This window comes from Limulus polyphemus, unplaced genomic scaffold (genome assembly GCF_000517525.1).
Source record: "Limulus polyphemus unplaced genomic scaffold, Limulus_polyphemus-2.1.2 Scaffold1372, whole genome shotgun sequence".
Classification (NCBI taxonomy): Eukaryota; Metazoa; Arthropoda; class Merostomata; order Xiphosura; family Limulidae; genus Limulus; species Limulus polyphemus.
The window spans coordinates 39,148-46,756 of NW_013666982.1; positions in this window are offsets into that span (position 1 = coordinate 39,148).

Genomic DNA, 7,609 nt, shown 5'->3' on the forward strand with positions numbered 1-7,609 from the left:
AAACTATATCAATTTTAATTTTCTTAAAGCAAAATTTCTTAAAACTGTGACAGTTTCAACAAATAAAAACTAAGTTATTAAAAGCTGTATCAGTTTCAAAATAATTGCTAAAAACCAATATTAATTTTATCCTCCTCCCTCCATACACACACACACACATATATATAGATATCAAATTATGACTTGTAACTAGTGTATTTCATTTTACTATCTATTAATATCCAGACTGACAGACATACATACGTTTTCAGTGTTAAAATTCACGACAATAGCTTTATAAACATGTTTCATATTTTAAAATCTAATCTACATTTAGAAAGCACAAAAAACTTATGAGTTTATGTAAAATCGAAATGCCGCATCTGTAGAGATTTATGGAATATATCAAAGACACATTCAAGCTATATAAAACCATGTTTATTTCTAAAGTTTCATGTATGAAACAATACTGCTTCAATATTAAAACAGAATATTTTATAATGTTGCATTACCTGATTTCTGCGGACTTACAACACTAGAATCCGGGTTTCGATACCCGTGGTGGGCAGAGCACAGATAGCCCATTGTGTAGCTTTGTGCTTAATTACAAATAAACCGATTCAGTTATATCAAACTCGTATAAAATATTAAAACCATGATATAACGGAAGGGAAAAAAAACTACAGAAAAACAACATTTGTGTACTGATTGAACTATTGGACGCAAGGGGAAATAAATTGTAGTTACAAGCTGAAAGAGGAACTTTCCGTTGACCATACGCGTTTCATAGTGAGCTATATTGTTTTTGTTAGTGAAAAATAGTGTACTTAGAATATTAAAATATGAAAGTATTATTTATTAGTAAAAAAATGTTGCAATATGTTAAACGTTTTGTTTATATTTTTAATAAAAGCAATGCCACAAAACAGCCAATAGAAGTTTATACTAAAAACGAAGGTTTGAGAGACTATTGAAAAAAAAAAGTTCTTGATTTTCAACTTATATACACATTTGAACGTATAATGCAATAACAGGTAAAAAAAACAAAACAAACACAACCACAATAAACTATGTTTATAAGAAAGACACTCAAGAATGTTATTCTTTAAGTTAGGATCGAATGGAAAAGAAACAGTTTACTGTGTTTGGTGGTAAGGCACCCTACCGACGAGGTAAGTGCCTTTAGGTCACTCTGCCTCATTTTACAGACCAAATGAGCCTGATTTGTCCGTCTTAAAAGGTGAATTATTCTGCTTTATTTGAGAAGTGCATTTGTGACCTTTCCGTAACAAGGTCTGCCAAAGGTAATTCTTTGCTAGGAAGGCGGAAACTTTTTTTTTCACCGCGTGAGACGTGTTTTTCTTTGCTCTTTGTTACCACGTTGTCATGGTTGATCAGAAAGAACTGCTGAGTGGTAAGGATGAATGCTTTTGTTAGAACCAACGGCCAATTGAAAGAAAATAAAGTGATTAAAAAGCCTCTATCCAGACTTTAAAACCTGCGTGTGATCTCGACGTTGCGACGTTATTGCCCTGAACCTAATTACAGAGTTGCGGTCTGTTATGGTAGGTTTAAAAATACCTTGATACAGTAAATAAATTCTCATGCCACCGTCTCAGATCCCTTCATTGCTATATTCTACAGCGTAGCACGTGGTTATGATTTTTTTATCTATGACGACTCCAATCTTAAATTAATTATTCTTGTACATACCGTGTTTCGTACAAATAGATAACACTTTACCCAAATCATTATAAAACTTTTAACTGCTAGCAATGAACTGCTCCTAGACCTGAAAAGATAACAATAAATCAATGTCGAGTCCTGAATATACTAAAAAATTCCGTTTTGATGAGATTTGAAAAAAAAAGAAAAAGCTATCTTTCAAAGATAAGTTTTCGAACTACTTTTTTTGGTGCATTACAATAAAAGGATGGTCTCGCTTCCCAAACCAAAATAATTCGTGTAAGTATTTGTTATCTTCTAAAAAACTTTAAAATGTTAGATATCAAATTTGACAAATTAATTTTATTACCGTTGTATATCATAGCATTCATTAAAGGACTATAAACACGAGAAAATGACTTAGGCTGACATTACGATTACCTGTCACGAAATCTGTGGTTCTTTAACGCTAGAAGATGAAAGATATAAAATATTTATTGATACATAGATTCGAAAGTTGTTTAACGCATGTTTCTTGCGCTAATCTTTTAAGATAATTCTTGAATTATCTGTCTACGGCATGACAACAAAATGTGGCTTAAACAATGAGAACCATGCTTGTTTCTTTAGTTAATCTTTTATATATATTCTTTAATGATCTGTCAACAGCATAAAGAGAAAATGCTAGTTAAATAATGAGAAACGTACTCTTTTTTTTTATAGTCAATCTCTTTATATATATTCTTGAATGATCCGTCTACAGCATGAAAAAAAAAAGTGAGTTAAACAATGAGAAACAAGCTTGTTTCTTTAGTTACTCTTTTCTTGGTTGATATGTTTTTGAATGATCCATTTACAGCGTGTCACAAATTGTGCGATGGACATCGAAAAACATGCTTGTGTCTTTAGCTATTCTTTTTATCTATAGTATTGATTAATTCATCGACGTGATTGTGTCTTTAGCTACCCTTCTTAGAGATATTCTGTATTGATCCGTCTACAACATGCCAATAATGTATGAGTTAAACAGTGATAAACATGCTCTGTCTTTAGTTAACTTTTTATATATGTTCTTAAATGATCCGTTTACAACATTTCATAAATGTTTTATTTAAAGAGTAAGACACGTGATTGCTTCTTTAACTACTCTCGTTGGTTGTGAGTTAAGGAATCAAAAACTTGATTATTTCTAAAGCTACTATTTTGAGATACATTCTTGAATAGTCTGTTTACAGCATGTTGCTAAAAACTGATCTAATCTTTGAGAAACGTGCCGTTACTCTTGTTTGATATGTCCTTGAATAAATCGCTTACAACATGTCAACAAAATGTGAAATGGAGACTGAGAAACTGCTATCATTAGACATCTTTTTAAATGATTAGTCTACAGCATGTCACCAAAATGAGAGTTGATGAATGACAAACGTGCTTGAATTTTACTCTTTCTAGACACGTTCTTTAATGATCCGTATATCGCATCTCACAAAAATGTAAATCGAAAAGTAAAAAACGTGATTGTTTCTTTACTTACCCTCTCTTAGATAGGCTGTTGGATGATTCGTCATGTCTTCAAAACGTGTGTTAGAGTGTGAGAAACGTTTTATTTCCTTAGTTACTCGGCTTACATGTTTCTGGATGATCAGTTTCGGCATATCACAAAAATTTGAGTTAATCAGTTAAAAACATGCTTGTCTCTTTAGCTACTCTTCTTAGATATACTATGAAAGGTTCATCTACAATATGTCACTAAAATGTGAGTTAAACGTGATTGTTTCTTTAGTTACTCTTTTCAGATATGTTCTTGAATGATCCGTTTCAGCATGTCACTAAAATTGGAGTTAAAGTGTAAGAAACGTGATTGTTTCTTTAGTTAGTCTAGTTAGAGATGTTTTTAAATGATCAATTTCAGCATGTCACTAAAATTGGAGTTAAAAAGTAAAAAACGTGATTGTTTCTTTGGTTACTCTTTTCAGATATGTTCTTGAATGATCCGTTTCAGCATGTCACTAAAATTGGAGTTAAAGTGTAAGAAACGTGATTGTTTCTTTAGTTAGTCTAGTTAGAGATGTTTTTGAATGATCCATTTCAGCATGTCACTAAAATTGGAGTTAAAAAGTAAAAAACGTGATTGTTTCTTTAGCTACTCTTGTCAGAGATGTTCTTGAATGATCCGTTTCAACATGCCACTAAAATTGGAGTTAAAGTGTAAGAAACGTGATTGTTTCTTTAGCTATTCTGTTTTATATATATATTCATGAATGATACGTTTACAACATGTCCTGAAAGTGTGGATTAAAGAGTAACAAACAAAGATTATTTTTTTAGATGTTTTTTTTTAAATATGATCTCGAATTTTCCGATTACAGCATGTCACAAAGATGTGAGTTAAATATTAATAAATATATGTTTCATTAGCTACTCTTGTTGGATACCTTCTTTGATGATTCGTCTACAGAAGTCACCAAAATGTGAGATAAAGTATGAAAAACATGTATTTTTAATCATTTTTGTTCTTGAGCGGTCCATCTACAATATCTGACAAAAATGTGAGTTAAGGTGTGAGAAATGTGTTGTTTCTTTTGTTACTCTTCTTAGATATTTTCCTGGATGATCTTTTTTGAGCATGTTACGAAGACGTATGTTTATAGTATGAAAAACGTGCTGTTTCCTTTCTTACTCTTATTAGATATGTTATTGTGTCTTAAAGTGTGAGAAACGTTATGCTTTTAAGTTACTATTCTTAGATAGGTTATTGAATGGCTCGTCTACATTTTCCACAAATATCTATGTTAAAGTGTGAGAAACGTTAGCTATCAGTTTTAGATATGTTATTGAATATTTCGTCTACAGAAGTCACCAAAATGTGATTTAACGAATGAGAAACGTGATTCTTCCTTTAGCTAATCTTGTTAGATATGAAAACCTATTATAATATTAAAAGTACCCTACATGCTGAGCCCACCTGGTTTGTTCGAGGTCTCAGTCTGTGAACGAACAAGCTCTCTGTCATGTAAAGGCTTTGTTCATCATTGGCCTTTGCTACAATCTTAAAATGATTTGAATGTACAACACGTCCATTCCCCTGGGGCATGTACTAGTACACTCGACTTAATTGAAGGTCTCAAATTTGTATGTTCTTTCACACGGATTAACAATATAGCCTTGCTCACAGCATGGACAAGTAAATTTATAAACTACACTTGATGACTTTAGAGCAAGAATACGGACTTTACATCTAAAAAGTTTTTTTAAATCTCAGATGACAACTTGGTTTAAAAACACATTTCGGTTTATTTTGTAGGTAGACCTTATGAATTATTATTTTTAAATGTTTTTAATAATCAAGTAATACTTATTCATGGTAATAATAAGGTAATAATAACAGAATATTTCGGAATTTAGATAATTTACTGAAACTTTACTTATTGAAATTGCTTGTTTGTTTTTTTAATTTCGCGCAAAGCTATCTGCGCTAGCCGTCCCTAAGTTAGCAGTGTAAGACTAGAGGGAAGGCAGCTAGTCATCATTACCCACCGCCAACTCTTGGACTACTCTTTTATCAACGAATAGTGGGATTGACCGTTACATTATAACGCCCCCACGGCTAAAAGGGCGAGCATGTGTGTTGTAACGGGGATTCGAACCCGCGACCCGCAGATTGCGAGTCAAGCGCCTTAACACCTGGCCATGCCGGGCCTCTTATTGAAATAGTTTCGAAGTAATATCAATAGAATATCTTTGGAAACAATTTTTGCATAATAATTGTTTGATGTTATTGAATTCTTTATGTAAAGCTTCATGAGTGCCAGATATTTTATATGCACGACTAAACAAAATTTTACTCAAGCTTCCTTTAAAAATATTTAGTATAAAGTTTGAAACATTAAAATACAAACCAATAAATGTTACTTATGATATACTTCACATTGGAAGTGACTATTATTAATGTTAATTAAGGTGTCAAGAAATAAAAGTTTGTGATCATACTGATGTTCAACAGTAAATTTTATGCTTCTATGTCTACTATTCAAGTACTCAATAAATTGAGAAGCTTGATCAGAATTTCTGAAAATGGCGGAAGTGCCATCCACATATTCGCGGTAGTATAGCGGTTCAAGTTATTTCGGACAGTTTTCATGTTAGCACAGAAAAAGATTGGTTAAAGAGGAAGCTAGTCTAGATAGAACATATGATGACACCATCAATTTGATCGTAAAAATTGCCGCTAAACTAAAAGAAGAAGCTAGTATAGATAGAACATATGATGACACCATCAATTTGATCGTAAAAATTGCCATTAAACTCAAAAGATGAAGCTAGTCTAGATAGAACATATGATGACACCATCAAATTTATCGTAAAAATTGCCATTAAACTAAAAGAGGAAACTAGTCTAGATAGAACATATGATGACACCATCAATTTGATCGTAAAAATTGCCGTTAAAAAAAAGGTGAGATTCTTTTGTAGAAAAGTTCATTAGCTTTAAAAACACAGATTTGGGAATGGCCAAATTGTCGGAGTTGTTGTTGTTGTTAAATATCAGATCAGCACTTAACTGTACAGTCTCTTCCAATGGTATATTTGTGTACTGGCACAGTATAGCGACTCAACATCAAGGGCTAGCACAAGAAACATCGCATCAAACTTTATTTGTTCATGGTATTAGATAAACACGTAGGTTCGAGAGGTCTTGATAGAAATAAATAAAAACCGAGCGCTTTCGGAAGGTTGACTTCAGGGAAAAACTGAGTCAGTTTGTATCAAATCCCATTGTGAAATGGTCAAATTACGGACAGTTAATTGGCCAAAATCCCCACAATTATGCTTTTTTTGTGAGCTCTGATTCTCCTAATAAGGATAAAGATGGGCGGCAAATCCTTTTATTTTTACGTCAATGTGTTGAGAGTATTAAAATGTATATACTTACCAATTTTCATCTTGATTGCTGTAAATAAGACCGCACAAGAGTTCAAAATATACACTCTTGGGTTGTTTTATCTTTGACCGAATAAAATCCTTAAATTGACTAAATAAAAAAAAATGATAAAGGTGTCTGGGTGAATTGAACCAAGGTATAACCCAAATTTCAAGTCAATCAGCCGGGAAATGAAGGAATGGCGGCCGACTGAAAAGTGTTTGGAAAAAGAAAGAAAGTAGAAGAAACAATAGAAAAACAGTATGTCTCTCTGCGGAGACAAAACTCGAGAAATTATTTTCAACCGTTTACGTTAATTAATATATATAGTTTGGTTTTAGACAATTTCAGATGTAGTTTTTATGCATTTCTAAATTGAGTTAAATATACGTGTATTATGCCATTGTTTAATCATAATGTCAACAGTTAATCTATATTTGGAAAGTAATATGAATTTTAATACTAGGTTAACCAATAACCACATAGTTAACTCCGATCCTAGGTGCTATTAAAAATGCCCCCCCCCCCAGTGGCACAGCGGTATGTCTGCGGACTTACAACGCTAGTAACCGGGTTTCGATACCCGTGGTGGGCAGAGCTCAGATAGCCCTTTCTGTAGCTTTGTGCTTAACTACAAACTAACTATTGAAAACAACATTTACGTAATAATAAGACACAACCCAATATGTCCTCCTCTGAAAGAATCGCCAGATGGAACGACACCGGTCTGCTAAAAATAAAAAGCCAATTGGAATAATAAAATAAAACAGCCCAAATAAATTAAACATCATAACATATACAGGACGCACTTAAAACTGGCGTTATTTTACACACCAAACCTAACTAAAATAAAATTAAATATAGATTGGACCAATCAAAAAGAAGAGTAAGATAAAAAAAAAACACCACATAACTTAATTCTTAAACCTCCTTTCTCCACATAAAATAAGACACATACTTGACATAAAAACTCCAACTCAAAATTAAAAACCTTCTACTTCAATGGCCAACCGGAAAACTAGCTTACAGATTATTGTAGATTACTGT